Below are 21,089 nucleotides of genomic sequence, written 5' to 3'. Positions count from 1 at the left end.
TAGGAGCAGGAATATTTCAGTTAACTCTGTGAACTCTGAGAAAGGTCTGAAGAGGAGCTGTGCTCTGCCCTGCTCCCAAGGAGCTTCTACAACAGGACAGCCTGACAGCCCCTGCCCCCTTTGGTCAGTTCTTTGCTCCTTTCCCGTTTGCCCAAGGAGTGAGGAGATCTCCAGGGAGGAGATCACTTCTCACCTGGTTCAGTAACACCTCGAGGTCCCACTGCTCCAAGCAGAGGTGCTCAGGGCATGAGTCTGGGAGGCAGTGGGTTGAAGGGCTCAGAAATAGCTTTGCTTTCACTTTCCATGGAAAAAAAAATCCTAATTCTCACCAGCCACTCTCTAACCCTCATCCTACAAATCCTCACTGTGACCTCAGTGCACCCTGCACACAAACCCCCATCCAAGACTCAGCCACCATTCCAGCTCCCCTGCCCATGGAAGAACTTGAAATCCATGAGATACATCTTTTGGACTGATAAAAAAGGCTGAGCAGCTGGTTTGGATTATAATGCTGTTTCCCAGGCTTTGAATGATTCTCTTTCTCTCCCTCCTGTCCAACATGCCAGCAAGTTTTTGATAGAGGAATATGAAGTGCTCCCAATAGGAAATGATTTCCAGTTGTGGGGTCACCAAGTGCAGGCAGGTGGCAAGACCCATGGCTCTGGGAACAATCCACTTTTCCCATTCCAGAGTGGTGGTTCCTTAAAGGACAAGGAATTCTGACTGTGAGTCAAGGTGCAATCACACATCTGAGAGAAGCTCAGGTTTAGCTCACCTGCCTTATTTGCTCTGCAGCCGAGCACCTGAGCAATGATCCCAGTGGGAATCCTACAAAGCATGACACTGTCCTTCCAGGAAAAAGGCAATGACTGCAAACCAGACTCTTCTCAGGGCAGTTTGTGCTCTCCTGGGCAGTTCTGTTGCCTGGGGAAGGGTCACACATTTGGTGGCTCGTGTCCTTCAGCTGTGGGAAGCAGAGGATTTAGTGTGTCCTGGTGTCCCTGTGGAGAGCAGGGCACTGCTTTGTCCCCGTGGCCACCACACCTCCCACAGCCCTGCTGGAATCCAGGGTGCCAGATCCCACTCCTGATGCTGTAGCAGAACTCAATCCAGCAGTGCAGGAAAATGTGCAATTCCCTTGGGAAGGGCACGTTCCCTAGCAGGTGATCCCTGGATACCAGCTGGAGAGCAGGATCCAGTGCCTGGGAGAAAGAACATGGAGAAAATAACACCCATCTGCTCTTCCAGCATAGAAAAATCATCCTCTGCCTTTTTCCAAGTTCCATGTAAAGCTATTTTGATTCCTTCAATGCACAGCACACAGATGGAATGGAATTGTTTTCATGATGGCAAGGATTTGCTTCTTCTGTTTGCCAGTGCAACCAAACATTTAATTATAAAAGCTCCTGAAACTAAGTAGATGCAAAAATTAAGACAAATATGCTCATTTTTGCCAATCTTGTGGAATGCTTTTTCTCTGAAAGACTCATTCCATTACAACACAATGTAGCAGAAAGTTAACACTCACATAATGACCTTAAAACCTGCTCCGAATGCAGAAACAGGTCATTGCTGCTCACTCTCCTAAGAAAAGTTATAAACCCCTAAAAATTGAGTCTGCAATGGAAACACTGTAATTACAGAGCACAACGTGTGACACCAGCATTCCGTGGCTCAGGGTAAAGTGTCTTCAATTACAGAGCACTTCCAGGACACTCAGCTGCCTCAAGGTCCCCGAGGGGATCCCTTATTTCCCTCTGCTCTGGAACACTGGCCCTCCCATGGAGCTGGACACTGGGGCTTGGAGCAGCCTGGGACAGTGGGAGGTGGGATGGGATGGGATGGGATGGGATGGGATGGGATGGGATGGGATGGGATGGGATGGGATGGGATGGGATGGGATGGGATGGGATGGCCCTTCCAGCACAAACCAGTCTGGGATTCTGGGATTTGTAGGAACAGAAATTCCCACTTAGGAAGATTCAGGTGGCTGCCACCATTCTAAAACTGGTGGGAGCTAAACTGGTGCACTTGAATCAATTCAGCCAAGGCAAAGGCATTTTTAGTGTGGTCACAGTCACCTGTTTCAAATGGGCTTTGGCTTCTTCCTGCTGAAGCCAGGTCTGTGGTAGAAGGAACTGCATTCCACAGATTTCAGAGCTCTGTCTCCCCAAATTCCACAGGGGACTTGTGGGTGAGGGTCTGACCTCAGGAGGCTGTGCCCCACCACTGCCCACCCCCACAATGACACAACACTCAGATATTGTGTGGGTCCAGTGACACCCAGACAGCAGTGCAGGGCCAAGGAAGCTGCCTGGAAACGCTCACCTCCAAGAGCCTCATCTCTTTAGAAAAATCACAAGGAAGCCTGGTGGGCAGCATGGAACAGCTGCCATTGTGATCCAGATGTTAAACTGGGACGAGACTTCTGAGCCCCTCAGAACTGTGATGCTGTGGCTGGTTCAGGGAGAAAGGAGAGGGTGTGTTGGTCCCAGCTGCACTGGTGGTCCTGGAAGAGATGTGGAACTCATGGAACGTGGGAGTCAGCAAGCTGGGAAAGCCTGCGGGGACACCACCAGGAGCTGCCACACCTGTGTGACCACAGACAGGACAAAGGGGTCAGTGGGTGCCCTCTGAAACAATCCATGGGCAAAGGGAGACCCTGGGGGGCCTGGGACACCCCTCAGATGTGACAAGGTGCCCACTCCCAGCAATGGAAATCGTGTGGCTGTTGTCACATCCCCTCCTCCTGCCCTGGTACCTGGAGCAGGGTCAAGCCTCCCTAGACCCTTCAGAAGATACATTTGAGCCTTCTGTGCTTAATTGAACATATTCAGAGGCCACCAGGCTCAAGGTGAGCTGAGAGCTCCAAGGAGTTGTGTAGCTGTGGAAAGGGGTTTTAACCCTTTAAGTGCAGCAGAAATAAGATGCACAGCTACGTGGTCGTCTTTCATGACAGGAAGAAAGAGCCAAGTTTATTCAGAAACACACTTGGTTTTATAGCAGGACTGCAACTCCCAGAGTAGAGAAAAGGTGATTGGTTCAGAGAGAAGACACCCCATTTCCAGGGCCTGGGCACACACCACAACAGGGGTTCTATCTTTGTTATTAATTCCTTTTTATTTGATTTTGAGCAAATTCTCACCCTGGGAGAAATTCTCCCTAGCCTTGAGTGGGACCAGCTTATGGGCTGGGAACAGAGCTGAGAAGCCCCAGCCTGGAATATTTTTCAGGCTGTAATTTTCTTACTTTCTCAATATGTGTCCCACAGAGCTGCTGTCTGTCAGGATGGGTGTCTTCCAGGACACCTCCAGCTCTTCAGTCCTCCCCAGATCTGGGAACCCAGAGCAGGCTGTGGCACTTGAGGCAGCCCATCCCAGAAGAGCTGCCTGGTGTTCTTCCCTTTGCAGCTCTCCCCAGGAACTGCAGGAAGAAAATGTCAGCAGCTGGCTGGAAAACCCTCCAGAGGCCATGGCACAGGGAATCCTGGCCCTTGCTTTGAAACTGCCTCGTTAAATCATCAATTCCTGGCAGCAGTGTCTCAGAAAAGCTTAGCATGAGGGTGCCAAAGAAGTGACCTTGTGTGACAAAGCAGCTGGAAAATGCCACAAGAATTAGATCAATCAGTCTCCTTAATTTGTTACTGAGAAATATAACCTTTCCAGCAGGATGGGGAGGGTGCCAGGCCACCTCTTTTTACCTGGATCTTCAATCAACTCCTTCCTGTGCTCCTCCAGGAGCTCCTCAAGGAGGGAAGACTCACGTGGAGGAGGAAAGCAGAGGAGCTCAGCGTGCCCTTGCAGGTGAGATGGCCCCAGCTCCGAGGCCATGAGAGGGCAGAACCACCTCAAAGAGCCAAATAATTGACAAATGTCCTGGGCTCCCTTCATTTGCCAATGACCAGGGAGTTGTCAGGGAGATGGAGGGAAGGGAAATGTGCAGAGAGAAGGCCCAGTGGTGCTTTTGGGAGAATTTTCTTAGAGACACCAAAGGCTAAGTGCAAGCAGACCAGAGCAGGTGCTTTCTTCACCTTTCTCTGCTGTTTTTAGACACGTTGTGGGTTTTTATCACCCTAAATCAGCAAAATATTGATAATGTAGTCCACAGAGAACAGAAAAAGGAAGACCACCCATGAGTGCAATCAGGCTTCCAATCCCTGACCTTTCCAATGCCTGTTTCCAAGCCTTGTACCTCGACATAGCTGGAAGCCTTTAGGATTGATATTTCCTGGGCTCTATCTCTACTTCCAGGTGGGTTTCCTCAGAGAGTATCACAAAAACAGGGCAGGTGGCATCAGGTGTCAGGGGAAAATAGTGACTCCCTGCCTATCACACAGCTGGAATGGAGAAATGGGCTGAAAAAGGCAAAAGGGTCAATGCTGGGCTGAAGGGCTGTAAGTTGTAGAAAATTTGTATCAGACCCAGCTGAAGTCCCAGTAAGTCTCTCCAATCTGTTGTAAAAGACATGGCTGATGTTTCTCAGTTATTGGCAGAGGGTGGATGGGGTAGAGCAGTCACAGCCTGGATGGGGGTGGGTGTGAGGAACTCCCTCAGGACTGACAGGATTTTACCTTGTTGCCAAAAGAAGCAAAGGAAGTATCAGAAAAAGCAAGCAAGGTTCCCTTGCAGGCTCCCTTGTGGGGTTTCTGCCTCCTGAGCTGCTCTAGGGGAGCTTGCCCAGCCTGGGACTGGGACAAGCTGGAGCTGGACTGACACCAGCTCTGTCCAGCAGCTCGTGTTTGCCAGTGGCCACTCTCACACTAGGGGCAACGTTTGAATTTTCTCCTTCAGACCATAATTGTCAGTCCTGAGGGTGCCTGGTGCACACAGTAAGAGGAATCCCAGCACTGACTGCTGGATAAATCCCTGGGCACAGCAGGTCACCAGGAAAGGCTGAGTTACTGCAGCTTTACACAGAGTTCATTGGAGCCTCTCCTCCTTCCAGAGGCTGTGTCAGGAGAGCAGGAGTGAAGGCAGAGGGTGCTGTCACTGTCCTGTGAAGATCCCACTCTGTTTAAGAGCTTTCCAGCACTGGGATGGGAGCTCAGCATCCCAGCCTGGCTGCCAGGGAAGATCTCTGAGGAGCCTCTCAGAGTCCAGCTCAGGGAAGTGCCCAGGTGAGCAGTGAGCTCCTCTCCATGGTCTGGCTGATGACCCAACACAGCAACTGTGGGAGCACCGAGAGGGGGAAGAAGTGAAAGCAGAGTAAAAGGAAAAGGGAATTGAGGTGTCCCCACCCCCTCCTGATCCCAGGGGAGAGCAGAGCTGGTGGGATTGCTTGGCACCTGGGGCTGAGATTTTGGCAGTCTGGGTTTATTTTCCTCCTCCAATCTAATTGTTCTCCTGACAATGTTTCTCCTCTTCCTCACTTCCGTGGGAGTTTCATGTCAGTGTTGCTGCATAACTCACACTTACTTTGTAATCTGAGTGCATGGTCAATACACCCCTCACTCTGCTGTGTTATTCTGGATCTGTTCTATGTGGAATCACCATTTCCTCCCACAGCCCAACTCCTGGCACGAGGAGTGTGCTCCAATCCACCAGTGTACATTTACATGCCATAAATCTGTTACATTTCCCCCATATTTGTAGTAAAATACTGCTGGATCTTGGCACCTGGGCTGCCAGGTATTAGAGCTCCTTAGTGCTGTCACTGTAGGGAAAAACAACCCCAACCATGCCCCATTAGCACTACAAAGTGACACAACTGCAGCTGTAGCTGTGCTAATGCTCTGCACTCTATGATAATTACAAATGCTTTTCATACAGACATTTCTAAGAGAGAGAGAGAATCCTGAACAGACTCTAAGCTGGCAGCACTGCAAGAAAACCTTCTGCTCTGGGGGCTGAGAATCAGGAATCCCAGATTGGTTTGGGTGGATGGGACCTTAAAGCTCATCCCATCCCACTCGTGCCATGGGCAGGGACACCTTCCATGGTCCCAGGTTGCTCCAAGCCCCATTCATCTGGTCTATTTGTTATAATATCGAATAAAAGCAGCAAAATATTTCATTGTTTCAGCCCCACCACATGCCTGTATGACCCTCACACTGTCACACACTCAGCTGGGTCAGCCATGGTTTATAAATATGGAATTCATAAAATACACACAGAAAGTCTCCAGTTGGCTGCTCTCCTTTGCAGACAGCCAAACCAAATGTGCATTTGAATGGCAAAATGGCACATGGAGAGCACGACAGGGCACTGAGCCCCTCAGTGCCAGTGCTTGTCAAGGCATGCAGATATATTTTTTCCTGTCTTTTTTTTATGGCAGGATAATATTAAGCATCAATCAGATCCAAACATGGTAACGTCATATTTCAGCCTCCTAAAACAAGGCTGAGGAGATTTCTCATACTCTGATGTGAACTTTTAATCCTTGTTGATGTTCAGGCTGGGGTACTGGGCTAACATCAGTTATTTCTGACTGAGCCTGGCATAGTCCTGTGCAAACCAATGGCTCCACCACGGATTGAACACCTAGAAAATCAACAAATGTTGCTCCATGTGGTTTCATAGCAATCAGATGCTGTCAAACAATTCTGATTTCCCTTTGTGTTGGAACTGGCAGTGGGTTTGGGAAGCAGCAGATGTTTGCAATGCCCCTGACCAGGCAGCAGATTGAGTGACTGGGATCACAGGTATGGGTGTGAAGCCAAGTGAAGCTTATCCATCCAAAGGCAAAAAGGATCTCCTGGAAAACAGTGGGACCTGAAATGGATTAAAGACTACCGTGGGCAAGTGAGCTGCCAGTGCACCAAGAGTTAATGCTCTGTTAACACAGGGACAGGCAGGGGAAGATTTCTTCCCTCCACACGGAAATGCTCACATCAAGCCTGGATTAGGAGATGCCAGCCTGATGTTTGCTTGTAAAAAGGAACAGGAACAGGAGAAGGTTCAGAAAAAAGCTGCAAAAATAATTTGAGGTCAGGAGAAATTGCCCCAAAGTGAATGATTTTGAAAAGCACAATCTGTTTAGATTGTGGAAAGGAAGAGTGAGAGGTGGCTTGAGTAGCCTGTAAGTACCTGCACAGGGAGAAAATACCAGGTACTAAAGGGCTCCTTGATGTAATAGAAAAAGACATAATAAGAGCTAATAGCTGGGAGCTGAAGCTGGAGAAATTCAGATAAATGACCCCCAAGATTTTAACAATGGAGGTGATGAAACCCTGGCACAAAGTCCTGAGGGAAGTGAGTGTCCTCTGTCTCCTGAGAGCTTCCATTCAGGCCAGGCTTCTCTTTTGGAGGACACCAAACATCCAGGATTTGCCTTTTTGCAGGGGTAGAGCCCTTTCTCAGAGGGAACAATGGGTCTCAACAAGCTGAGGGGTCCTCCTGGATGAAAACTGCCCTGGAGAATTGCCTTCCCACCTGCATGTTCCAAGGGTCCAAGGACCTCTTCCAATGAAAGATATTTTATTACCACATTTGGGCTTCTGGAGAGGCTGAGGAGCTGCCAGCCCAGGCCCTCAGCTGGAGTGATGCAGTTCACCCTCACAGAGCACAGGGGCTCTCCCGTGCCCTTGGTACCCCATTTTCCATCCCTTCTCCAGCTCAGACCTCCCCCCTGCACTGGCAGATGTTGCTGTCAGGGCTCACAGAGATTAAGGGAGGTTCCTGCTCTCCCACCCAGCAATGTTTGGTGATTTTCTGGCCTGGAATCTCTGCCTGAAATCCACAAGAAGATGAAAAAATGACTCCACTCCTACAGCTTCTCTGGGCACCCTGTGTCAGGGCCTCCCCACCCTCACAGGGAAGAATTTCTCCCCAATATCCCGTCTATCCCTGCCCTTTGGCAGTTTAAAACCATTTTTTGTCATATTATATTTATGTCATATACATTGTCACTGATAAAAATATTCCATTTACATCTTGTTGCTTTGTCACTTCAAGGGCATTATTTCCTGATTCTCCACTTCCCTGGGAATCCTGCTCCTCCATCACCTCCATTGCATTTGATTCTCCTGTGGTTCCAGCATCAGGAGTAGATCACCTGTGAACAGACTCATGTCTGCTGCTTGGTCTCCAGGGTTAATCTCTTCTGCTCCTTGGGAATTTGATACAGGTAAGCCAAAACTTCCTTTCCTACTGTTAAAAATATAAAAAGTAGAGATGCTGGAAGAGTGTTCTCCCTGGTGAAGCTGGTTAGGGTTCTGATCTTCAGAAAACTGCTGGAAATAGTTCACTGCAGAATTTTTTTAAGTGGTTTGGCTCAATTTCTAAATTTTCTTTTGCTGTAAAAAAATATTGGCAAGGCACCCAAATTCTCAAGCAACCTTTTGAGAAAGCTGCACCACTTAGTTGGGGGAATTATTTCTGATTCATCACATTCTTTTCTAAGAGTTTTTAACAAATTCAACCCAAGCAGAATAATTTTTTGTTTTCCAGTAAGATTTGGATTTTTGCTCTGTTCTCACACTCAGAAGGTGGCTCCTAGTGCTGAGTGAAGTCAGTGGGGATGGTCTGAGTGAGCACCAAGGGCCCAAGGAGGAGCAGGAGAGGAGTTTTACACACAGCTTGATTTGCTCATGAGGGTGGGATGTAGTAAGATCTCAACAGTACCATTTCCAAAATTATACAGGTGAAGTAGAAATCTCCAGGAACATATAGGAGAAAACTGTGTGTGGGATCAGGATCTGGACCTGAATGGAGTAAATGTTTGGAACTGGTGGAACATGCCCATGAGAGGTTCCCACAGGGCCAAAACAGACTTTTAGTGTTTAAGAATATCCTAAAAAAAAACAAAAAACAAAAAACAAAAAATAAACCAAAACAGCAACAAAAAATAACAAACAAACAAACAAACAAAAAAAACAAAAAAAACCCCAAAACCAAACAAACAAAAAAACCAAACCCAACCAAACAAAAAAAAATAGCTGAACCAACACCAAATACTTAATGTAGCTGTTGGAATTTATGATTTTTAAAATTAAGAGAGTTGAACTGTAGATTCAACTCTTAACAGAAAGTATTGACTGGACAGGTCTTATTGGTACCTGGCACAGAGACAGAGAGTGGGACATGCAGAGAGAATCACAGTCACAGTCACAGAGTCACAGTCACAGAATCAGAAAATCACAATCACAGAATCACAGAATTAGTGACAGAATCACTTCACAAAGTCACAGGAGGGTTTGTGTTGGAAGGGCCCATGGTGGGTCACTGGTGTCTCTGGTGTCACCTCCCTGCTCCAGCAGGGCCGTCCCAGAGCTCAGGACACAGCACTGTGTGCACACAGCTCTGGAACACCCCAAGAGGAGACCCCACAGCCCCTCTGGGCTCTGCCCAGGGCAGAAATTCTGGGCTCAGCCCCTGCCCGGGGCTCTGGGGCCATTGCTGGGCCTGGAGCAGAGCCTGGGACTGCTCTGAGCCTCCTGCACAGGGACACACAGGGACACACGGGGACACACAGGGACACACAGGGACACACAGGGACACACAGGGACAGACAGACACACAGGGACACACGGGGACACACGGGGACACACGGGGACACACGGGGACACACAGGGGGACACACGGGGACACACAGGGACAGACAGACAGGGACACACTGGGACAGACAGACAGGGACACACAGGGACAGACAGGGACAGACAGACAGGGACACCCAGGGATACACAGGGGGACACACGGGGACACACAGGGACACACGGGGACACACAGGGGGACACACGGGGACACACAGGGACAGACAGGGACAGCCAGGGACACACAGGAACACTCAGGGACAGACAGACAGGGACACACTGGGACAGACAGACAGGGACACACAGGGACACACAGGGACAGACAGACAGGGACACCCAGGGATACACAGGGGGACACACGGGGACACACAGGGACACACGGGGACACACAGGGGGACACACGGGGACACACAGGGACAGACAGGGACAGCCAGGGACACACAGGAACACTCAGGGACAGACAGACAGGGACACACTGGGACAGACAGACAGGGACACACAGGGACACTCAGGGACACCCAGGGACAGACAAGGACGCTCAGGGTCAGACAGGGACAGACAGACAGACAGGAACACCCAGGGACACCCAGGCACACAGGGGGACACCCAGGGACACCCAGGGGCACAGGGGGACACCTAGAGGTGCTGAGGGCTCCTCTCGGCTGGGGGGGTCTCCAGGCTGGCTCACCCACTGCAGGGTGCAGCTCCCGAGTAAGAGCAGAGCAAGGGCTGGGCTGAGACACCCAGGGGACGCTGCAGGCCAGCGAGGTGGAGGAGCGCAGCGTGGCCGTGAGCAGCAATTCCCGTGGGTGGACATTCCACGGCTGTGTGGGGACAAAAGGCCTGGTGCCTGTGTGCCCGTGGCTGGGGACGAGCCCACCACGGAGACAGGGCCTCAGCAGGGCTAGCTGGTCCCTCTGGGCTGAAAACACAAAATTAAAAGCAGATTCTGATTCCCCCCGTGGTGATTAGTGACTGCTACAAAGGGCTGGGGGGCTGAGACTCCATTTTCAGACTGCAGGGAACAGGAGAAGAGACTTTGGATTTAGTGTGGAGCAGTGCAGGAGCCCTGGTTCAGGGGGAGCCATCAAAACCATCAAAACCATCAAAACCCATCAAAACCCATCCCCACAGAAGAGTGACCATAATAGACTGAAGTTCAATACTCGACAAGAGGAGGGGGGGAAAGCAGAAACACTCTGATAAAGTTTAAAGGGAAACTAGGAAAAAAAAAAAAGAAAAAAAAAAAGGAGTGGAGACTAGTTAAAAGGGAATTGAAAGGGAATGGCTGGAAGGGTAAAATGATTGAAAGTGGTTGGGATACTTTTGAAATAAACTGTATTAGAAGCTCTGGAACATTATTAGAAAACTTTAAATGGGCAAAAGTCATTATGGCCATGGCTATAAAGCAGCATAAAAGAAGGAACTCGAACTCAAAGGATAACTCTGGCAAGTTAATGTAAACCCATATTAACAAGGGCCAAAATTGTGCTTGAGAAAGAACTTGCTAAAGACATTAAAAGTAATGATAACCTTTCTTTTTTTTCAAGCACTAGAAGGTAACTCTGTGCTCATGGAAGATCAGGATTCAGTGGGAGAACTGTGAAAGGGCACAGCAGGAAATTTAAATAAACAGAGGAATTTAGTCATGTTCCCACACGGGGAATTTTCATTACCAAGGAAAAGTATGAGGAACTGTTTTATATTTTAGACTTGAAATTAAAAATTGAATAATAAAAATTCATCAAGACCAGATGGTATTTTCCAAAGAGCAACGAAGGAATGAAAAAATGAAATTCCAGTCTATTAACTGTACTGGGAAATCTGTCACTTCACCTATGCATGAGAAATTAGAAGGTTGAGAGTTTCTTGCAAATTTATTAAAAGGAGTTGAAGGAGAAATAGAGAAAGCTGTGAAATGGGAACTCTGTTTTTTTACAAGGAAAGCTGGGAGACACCATAACAAAGAACAAAATCAGCAGGGCTAAGGCAGAACAAGCTGTTATCCCATCCAAAACTGACCAACAGAGCAATTCTACATCCTGGAGGAAAGAACAGACGTAGCCTTGAGTATTTAGATTTCCAAATAAGTTTTCAAATAAAGTTTTCCCAGTCATGAGATAATAAGAAAGGCCCTTTTATGGTGTAATGGCCCCTTCCCCATGGACATTTTCAGGAGTCAAACCTCTGTGTGTCAAGAGAGTAATGCTGGAGCCAGGCAAGTTTGAACCAGCCAGGGAACCTCTCTGGGCAGTGGAATTCAGGAATTCACTGATTCCAACATTATCCTGCCATGCTCTTTTCCTGGTTTGCCTTTCCCCAGCCAAGTCCCACCACAGTGATGAATTCCCCAGCACTGGGAGATCCCTGCTGGTCACTGTGGCTGTGTCCAGCCCTTTCTGGAGGGTTGGGAAGAGTCCACATGATACATGGAATTGTGCCCTGCCATGCCAAGTGTGATCTCAAATAAAATGGAGATGTAGAAAGATTTCCTCATTCTGGTGAGTTCTTGGGAACATCAATGCAACTCCTGGAAGTGCTCACAAAGGGAAAAAAGAAACAACAGGAGCAAAGAGAAGACAACTTTCTGCATCTATAACTCCATGGAGTGACCATATTTTGGTTATTATGTACATTCTTGACATATATTCTTATTAAAACTACCACCAAAAAAATTCTGCAAACTAGAGGAGCTTTGGAGATGGGCAGGAAGGGTAAGCAAAGACTGAGAACAACTTTGGAATAACTTTCACACCTCGGCTTGGATGGCTGCACAGGGAACAGAAAGATTGTGGTGGACAAAGAGCTACAAAATCATGAATGACACAGAAGGAGTGAGTGGAGAGCAGTTATTCTCTATTTTCCCAAATAAACCACTGCAATGAACATCTCAAATCATCAGGCAAGGAGTTTAAAGCCAGCAAAGGGAAGATCCTGAGAATGCACAATTACCCTGCAGAACACAGGGGCTGAGCAGGTCATGGAGCCCAAAGGGACAAACAGGTTCCAAAAGCAGGGAAAGCACTTTGTGGAAGAGAAGGATGTTGTGTGAAACACAGTGATGTAGAGGAGTGTTCAGCAAAAAATCCTGGAGCCAGACTCCACTGGAAGCTGGGAGACTCCTCAGGGTCATCCTGTTTCTTCTGGGTATCCCACGGTGACCATGGGCAGGGACAGGTGCTGAGGGGGGTGGATCTGGCTCGGGAGGTCCCTTCTTCCATTCTCAGCACGTCCTGATGAGAGTGTGGTGACTGCCCCAGTGCTGGGATTCTCAGCTGAGTGTTTCTCAGAAGCACCAATTGCAGCAGTGGACACTGGTGGATTAGGAGTTCTGACAGCAAAGGGAAAAGCTGATCTTTATTCTGTTCAGAGAACTAAAAATATGATCAGCCTTTTAGAAAACTGGGACATGTATTTGTCAACAATTTTTTAGAATTAAAAAATGCACTTTTAAAAATGCACGCTGGTGCCACCTCTGATTCAGCAGTGACATGAACATATTCCATGGGATGGAGGGGGTTTTTCCCAGTAACTCCATGTTCTGAGGAGCTGGCCATGAGTGACTGATCCAGCATCACTGCCACATGCTCTGAGGACAGGAGCAGCCCCTGACAGTGTCTGCAGTCCCCTGGCTTTGCCCCTCATTCCTCACTCTGTTTGTTGCATCAGAAGTTCCTCCTGCCAGGCTGTTTGATCCTGGAGCAGTCAGGGCTGGTCAGGAGAACACTTTGTCTTGCATAAGCCCATTGTATCTTTAATTTTAAGAGTTTGTCACAAAGAATTGAAAAGCATGTGGTGTGTTAGGACACAGAACCCACCAAACCCAAACCACTTGAAATAATAAAGGGTCAGAGTCTTGCATGGTAATTTAGTGATCTGTGGCTCTTGGAGGCAACTAAATCTGTCCCAGAGAATTGTCTGTGGGGTTCTCAGCTGCCTGTCGGCCTTGGCTGGGTGCAGCTCCTCAGCTTAGGGGTGGCACAGTGGCACAGGAGCAGAGCTGTGCCCTGCACCTGCCCTGGCTCTGCCTGGACCATCTCTCGATCCCCTTCCCACACTGAATGTGCCACACAGGCCTCCCCAGCTGAAAAACCCATTTTGATGCTTGGAGGTGGGAACTGAGGTCTGTGGAGATTTGAGCTGATCAGAGCCTGGGCCAGAGGTGAGACAGGCGGGTGAGAAGGGAAAAGGAAGAGCTGGAGATGCTTAGGTGAGCAGGGAGATGCTGCTGCACTCAAGGATTTGATGCTCCAAGTCCAGGCTGGACAATCTTAGGAAGCTGGTTTCTTCAAGGCCAGGTTGGATGGGCTTGGAGCCCAACCTGGGATAGTGGAAGGTGTCCCTGCCCATGGCAGGAGTGGGATAAGATGAGCTTTAATGTACCTTCCCACCCAAACCCTTCTGTGAGTCTAAGATTCAACATCCCTGTGGGGCTGACGTGAATTTTTCACCACTGTCTGTGCACCTGGGCCACAAAGACAGATTTTTTCTTTGCCTCAGAACAAGGAAATCATCAGTGGCCAATCTGTGAAAGACAAGAGGGACCAGGAGCAAAGGGGAACCCGCCCGGCTGAGAGCTCCCAGCAGCTTGCAGGGAAAACCTTCTGCAGGTTCCTCGGGGAATGGGGTCTTGAGCTCTGGCAGAAAGGGGGGGCACAGGCTGGGACTGCAGATGGGGGGGCTGTCGGTGTTCTCCATCCTCTCCTCCTGTCTCCTGGGTCAGCCCTGGCAAGGGGAAAATCCGCGTTCCGTGAGCCCAGCCCCGCCCGGCCCCGCTCGGCTGCTCCGGCGCTAAATTAAACCGGATTGTGCTTCTCCCACTTTAGTCATTTCGCTAAAAGTAACATTTTGTTTGAGAGCAGCAGCAATTATACCCTGGGGTTTGGGATTAACATAATTAATACTTTCTCCATCTCCATACATTTCCCCGCTCTCGCTCCTGCTACAATCAGAGTCCCGGCTCTCGGTGACGCTGCAGCCCAGAGTGTTCCCCAAAAATGTACAGGAGCCCTTCTGAGGGAGCCTGGAGTGTGTTTGGGAAGGAGCATCTCGGAATGGAAAGGGAAACAGAGCCGTATCACCCTGCATTAGTGTCTGCAGCACATGAAAAGCCTGTCACTCCACCACCCAGGGAACTAATGAAGATCCCAATTATGCAGCAATAAAATATACATACGCACTACACAGGGCCTTATACATTTTTAATTTTTTTTTCCAGAGCCAAATTCAGAAAATTTTAATTAGTGGTTTTGTCATTTTTAAATAAAAAGGTACGTGGCTGCAGGAAACACTGGCAGAGCATCCCCAGTGGAGTCTGGGTATCCAGACTGGCACCATCCCAGCACAGCGCCCATCCCTTCCTGGCCAGCAGCTCCTGGTTCCCTGAGATCCTGGCAGGAGGAAATCACACCTTTCAGCAGTGATCCCAGTGATTGCCACACTCCCCACAACCCTGCCAGGCCATCCCCTCTTGAGCCTCCCTCTGCTGCTTCCATCACCTTGGCATTGCATGGGAATGTTTTCCTTTTGAGCTCAGGGGGTCTGGAAGGATCCAGCCCATCTTGGAAGGTGACAGCAGGACAGCAATGAGTGACAAGCCACCAGCTGCACCCTCCAGCTTGGGTTTGCTTCTCCTTCCTCATTCCCAGTACTGGAGGGAGAGCAGTGATGGCCCAGCCCAACACCAGCCCCACCAGGGAAGACTCAGGTGTCACCTGATGAGAGCAGGAGAAGAATGGGATGGAGCTTCAGCTCAGAACCAGCAGCTTCCAGGAGAAATCACAGAACCATGGGAAAGTTTGGGTTGGAAGGGACCTTTAAAGGGCATCTGCTCCAACCTCCCTGCAGTGAGCAGGGACATCTTCAACCTCTGTTTCCTGCCCAGATCAGAGCCCTGGTGATACCAGGGACTGGAAAATGGTGTCCCTATTCCAACATCCCTGGGAAAGGGTGTTTGGGAGAAGGACAAGTGGAACCTCCTGGCATTGCTGCCCTGGGTGTCCTTGGGAGACAGAGCCCCACGCTCATCCTCCCTGAAAAGTCCCAGCCCAGCAGTGTCCCTGCTGCCCTGGTCCTGCTGGTCCCACCCTCTGATGGGATGTGGGGGAAGGATACCCATCCTCATCCCCACACCATTCCCTGCCTTTGGGGACAGGGACAAGACCCCAGCCCAGCCCAGTGACAGCACCCACAGCACAGCTGGGCTTTCCCACAGTGCAGTTGCATCTTCATGAACTTCCAAAATAAATCAGATTTGGTCTTTCCTATGGTCCTTAGGACATTTAAACCTGGCTGTTGTTCACATGAACAATATCCTACACACACTGCCAGCCCTCCCAGCCTTCCAATGCTGCTCCCAACGGGGAAGGGATCAGAGCTACTCAACAAAAACTACTTTAACACCTTTTCAACATCAGCTTAGCAATATATCTCCCTTAACTGCATCCAGAGAAATTATAGGCCTATTCGAGAGTCAGTTTCCCAAAAAGTGGATATAAAAACATCCATCTAAAGCAGCAGCTCAACTCGGAAAGTTTCTGACAAAATACTCAAGACCTGGCAAGGTTTTAAGTGATTCAGAGCAATGTTTTAAAACGGAGCTGTCAGGAACCTGAAGCATAAAGCAGTTCTGCCAACTCCTCCTGTAATAAAAATAAATGACCATTTGTTGCTTTCTGAACTCTAATATGCAGATGAGTGAATATATTATGCAATGTCCAATGTCCTAACTCCATCTTCATTTAAATTTTAAAGTCACGGTAATATGGTGCATAAAAATAAGGGTAAAAAAATAACTCCTGATGGTAGCGTGATGCTGAAAAGTTCCCAAGCATGCAAAAAGCCCAGAAATTGTTATTTTGACATTAATCAGTGAGGAGGCTCTGAGCACAGTGGAGCTGTGACAGACACAGGATCATTATCACCACACAAGGCTGGAGCTCTCATCTACTGTGGAATTGTTGGGGGGCAGGGAGGGACAGGGAAAAGGAGTCCTTCATTTTTCCAGCTACAGACCAAGGACAAGGTGTAGAAGGAAAGTTTTCTGGGTCAAATTCAACCTCAGTCATAGCAGAGAGGGTGCAGGTGATGCACAAATCTCCCAGGAATTCCCTCACCTGGGATGGAGGGACACACCTGGAACCTGGGGATCGTTCTGCTGAGTTTCCTGCTCTGCAGGCAGCAGATGTGAGCCCCTCTCTATTCACCTCCTGCAGTGACCCAGGTACTTTAAATCTGCCTGAGCCCTGAGGAGAATGGAATGGCTCAGACAGAGCAGGCCAGAGTCTCTGGTTTAATGTTTTCCCTCTCCAAGTCACCAAGTTCATCTGGAAATCCCAGAGTACACCTGGATGCCTTCCTAATTACTGTTATCTTAACTACTAGGCCAGTTTTAAATTGCAAGCTGGACTGGAATAAAAAGCAAGGCAAGTTTAATTAATTGGTTGATTAATTATTTTTCCTTCTTTTAATAAGGAGATAATATTCACAGAGACAAACAGGGCACAGTTAGATCCTGTGGCTGGTTCACTGCAGTGCTGCTCCTCATTGCCAGCAGCTGCCCTGGGCTCCTGAGCCCTTGGAATCTGAGGCTTTTCTCCAGGTTCCTTCTCCTTGATCCTCCTGCTGCCTGAAGGAACAGCTTCTGAGCTGTGTGAGTGCTCCTGAACTGGGGAAGGGGTGTCAGAGGGCCAGCACTGACAGAAAGTTGGGGAGAAAACAATCCGAGGGTTTAAAAAAAATATAAATTTTTATTTGTTCTTTTTTTTTCCGGATTGTTTTTCAAAATCCTACAGGCACTCATGGCTCCTGGTGAAAATGTTGAAGTATTGGGCACAAGGTTGTCTAGGGGTTCTATTAATTCACCCTTTAGCAGAAATTAATGCTCCAGAGCAGCATTTTGGGTGAGGTGTTCCCCAGGAATTCCACCAGCAGGACCTCAGGGCCATGGCACCAAGTGATGGTCAGTGAACCCTTGGGAGATTCTGCCCAGTTTGAAAACCCCAAAACTTTTATCAAGGGACAAGGTTGTGGAGCTGTCCTGCAGCCAGCCCAGCTATCCAAAGAGATATTTAGAAGCAAAAATATTTGCAACACTGATACCCAGAGGCTGAACCTGACAGATTTGGAAATAAAAATTTTTGGAGGGTTTATTTTCCATCCCAGGTGACTTCTGACCAAAGTGATTTTTCACATGGAGATGGTACAATAAATAATCTGATCACCTTTTCCTGGTGACTGCTACTCTAAATTGTGAGATGATGAGGGGAAAGTGTTCCTGACTTGTGTTTGCTGGGAGGATGTCCTGGGACAGGGATGGACACCAGGGGAGTATTTCAGCAGTGCCAATAGAGCAGAAAAGCTCCTCTGCTTTTCAACTTGCTTTAAAATCCCAGAAAAATGACCCAGCCAGACCCCACCCGGCAGAGTTGGTTTTTCCTGAGTGTCCCCCCGTGTCCCCACAGCTGGAACCCATTGGTGCTTCACTGCTTGAACTATTCCACCTCAGCTGAGCACAGAGCATCATTAGGCTTTTATCTGGAAATCCACCTGTCCCAGGAATTTACCTGTGCCTTTCCTCTGTTTCTCCGGTGAGAAATTAATGTGCCTGTCAACACGTGCCCTTCCATTAAACCTGCACTTGTTTATTTTAAAATAAAAGTAAGCTGCCACACCAAGCATAAAAACATGCAACGCTTTATGTGGGAATCTGAAAGAATATTATATTAACATGCACATTTCTTTGCTTCTTTTCTAAATCCCATGAGACTCTTCCAGGGAATTTCAGCTGGCAACTGCTTTCTTCTGCATTAATGTGAATCAAACCTTTTCAACTATAAAAGTTTCTTCTGGTAATACACAGCCCTTGAGTGAAGTTTGCTTTAAAATAAACAGTAAAGCAGTTCTTTGGCCCACCCCATCCAGAACCTGCAACTGCACACCCAGGCAGGGCCAGGGCAATGTGCCTGAGCACAGCATCCCGAGCTGATGGACATTCCCAGTGCCAGGAGCAGCTCCGGGGAGGGGGGGCACAGGGGAGGGTCCCACCCACCCCAGCATTTCTTGGCATCCCACTCTGGGCTGAGCTGGCCATGTGACAAATCCCAGGCTCGCTGCAAAATCCACCTGTCTGTGGTGCTGTCATGGACCTGGACAGGGATCATCCATCCCTGTCCTGCCTCACTGGGAGCCCCACACACGGGGTTCCAGACTCTGCTTTCAGCCCCAGTGCCCGTGGAGTGGACTGGGGACATCCCACAGTGGGGACATCCCACACTTTTGGGTGTAACTCCTGCCCATGAAATGCCCCTCTGATGGTCCTGCTTCGGTCTGCATGATGCCTTGGGTTTTATCTTTTATATTTTTCCTAATCTCTGCTGCTTAGTGTGTAAGTCTGAAATTTCATATTAGGTGTTAGTGAGTTCTCTTCACAGGGTAGAGACAAAGCAATTCCTTTCCAGCTGGAGAATCAAAGACAACTGGTGCCCAAAAAGCAGAAACAGCGAGGGAAAGGGGGCAAGGCACGGGGCTGAGACTTCATAGCCTGGGGCTGTGGTTGGATAATTTACCCCGAGATGTAGATGAACCAAAACTTATAAAAATACAAAAACTCGTGACCAGGATCCATCTTGTATTTGATTTGGGTGTAGCCCCATCCAGACTCCTGCACTGCCCAAGGTGAATCCTTTCAATAAATACCGATTTTATTCCTTTTGCTCTGTCTAGTCTCTGTTCCAGCTCAGCCTTTCCAGGCAACATGCAGGACAAAAACCAGCAGCTCCTCCAGGGCTCTTGCACACAGGATGGCTGGAAAGGCCACCCTGCTTTTGGCATTTTCATTTCATTTTTTTTTCTTTCCAAGGAGGAAAATATCAACTTTATACTGATACTCTGTCCTGTCCCTATCCAGGGCACAGCCTCTCAAGGCTCCTCCTGTGCAGATCCAACTCTGGTTGAAGCAGAGTCTGGGACCTGGATGGATCTCCTTGGAGCAGGGAACAGCAGCTTGTCAGGGAAAGGCTGTGCTGGGCTCAGCCCACCAGGCTGCTGCAATTAAAAGTCCTCTCTGGGATTGTGGCTGACCCTCCCCTTTATCCCCACTGGGATGTCAAATGTCAAACTGTCTCCCCAGCTCGGGCAGAGCGGGGCTGACGAGCCGCGCTCTGTGGGGACAGCTGGCATTCAGCATAATTGTTTATGAGACACCACTTGCCAGCAGCAGCAGCAGCAGCAGGCCAAATTGGAGAGAACTAATGGCTAAATATTGGGGAATTATCTGGCTGGAGCAGCAGCCAGATAATTAACCAGCCTGGTTAATTAGGAGCTTGCAATGAACATAGAATTGCTGTTAATTTTAACCCACCGTGCCTTTCCCCAGGCGAAATAGGGGGAGTATCAGTATTATGTGATTTGGTAAAGGGTGGAAGGGAATGTTTAATAATGGTGGATTTCTTTATCTTAAGTGCTTCCCCCTTCATGTAGCAGACACACCCCCAGTGCAGCGAGGCAGCCGAGCTGAGGGCAGCACACAGCCCCAGGATTTGCCCTCGGTGCCTTTCCAGTGCAGAATTCCTCCCGTGGAGGGCATTCCAGAGCCTGCCATTGCAGATGGAGCATCACTGCCCCCCAGCTCCATCCTGGTGTCCCCCAGTCCCTGCAGGGCAGCCCAGTGCTCTGCAGAGAGCAGGGGCCAGAGCTGGGATGGGATGAGCAGGATCCAGACCGCAGGGACTGCTCCAGTGCTCTGGGTGGGCAGGACAGGCAGGGGACATCTCCTGGGGACCTGGGGCAAGGGGCTGCACTGCAGATGAGGGGACAGGGCAGTCCAGGAGCACTGAGGGGGCTGGGACCCACCAGAGGAGGGGTTTGGGGGCAGTACAGGGGCATAAGGGCGGGTGGAGGATGGGGCTCTGCACTGGGGCTGACATTGCTGGGGGACACTCCCTGCCCCTGGACAGCCCAGTTCAGGGTCTGGCACACGAGCACCAGGTGCTGTCACCACCTGGCAAAGGGGAGTGGCACTGTTGTGAGGTGTCACAGTGAGCAGGGCTTGTTCCTTAGTGCCCAGGGCTCATATCCCTGCTCCCCTCTGCTCCTGGAGCAGGCAGTGCCGGGGTGCAGGGAGGTCTCGTGCTGGCTGCTCCTCCACAGGATCCTCCCCCTCACCACTGAAACAGCTTCAGATTTGCCTTCCTTGGTGCAGACCTTAATGAAACATCTGGGGAGGCTGAGATGGCTCCTGGTTTTTATCCCAAATCCATGGTTTCCTTCAAACATGAGTGCTGCAATGCAGAGGAACTCAAGAGATGTGATGACAAATTCACCAAAACCAATCCTGCTTGTGTCAGGGACGGGAAGGGGTGACACTGCAGATGCTCTTGGGTCACTCCAGCAGTCTCATAAACACTGGCTGAAGGATGATGAGGAGCCCACCAAGCCTCAGCATCTCCTTCTGAGGCCTCTTGGGCTTGTGTGTGACCCGTTCAGGCTCACCATCACATTTGTGTGGCACCCTGGGGACAATTCGTGTCAGGCTGCCTTGAGTGAGATGTCCCACTGGTTCAAGGTGAGGAAAATTCCACCCTTGGATGTTGAGTTCTGCACTAACCCACACATGGGCCCA

At 49.3% G+C, this 21,089-nt stretch overlaps 1 long non-coding RNA gene across 3 annotated transcripts in view; it reads left to right on the top strand.

The window, feature by feature from the left end:
- Nucleotides 1–19,721, top strand: part of LOC148221452 (uncharacterized) — a 44,631-nt gene extending 24,910 nt beyond the window's left edge. The window contains exons 3-5 of one of the 3 annotated variants that reach the window (XR_015808049.1): nt 3,669–3,803; nt 7,893–8,064; nt 11,020–19,721. This is a non-coding gene — a long non-coding RNA (uncharacterized LOC148221452). The remainder of the gene's footprint in view (nt 1–3,668; nt 3,804–7,892; nt 8,065–11,019) is intronic. The other 2 variants (XR_015808050.1, XR_015808048.1) reach the window with 2 other exon arrangements.
- The last annotated feature ends 1,368 nt before the right edge of the window (nt 19,722–21,089 follow it).

Source organism: Sturnus vulgaris, chromosome 22, assembly GCF_052056855.1.
Source record: "Sturnus vulgaris isolate bStuVul1 chromosome 22, bStuVul1.hap1, whole genome shotgun sequence".
Taxonomy (NCBI): domain Eukaryota; kingdom Metazoa; phylum Chordata; class Aves; order Passeriformes; family Sturnidae; genus Sturnus; species Sturnus vulgaris.
This window is presented reverse-complemented; position numbering and strand designations above follow the sequence as displayed.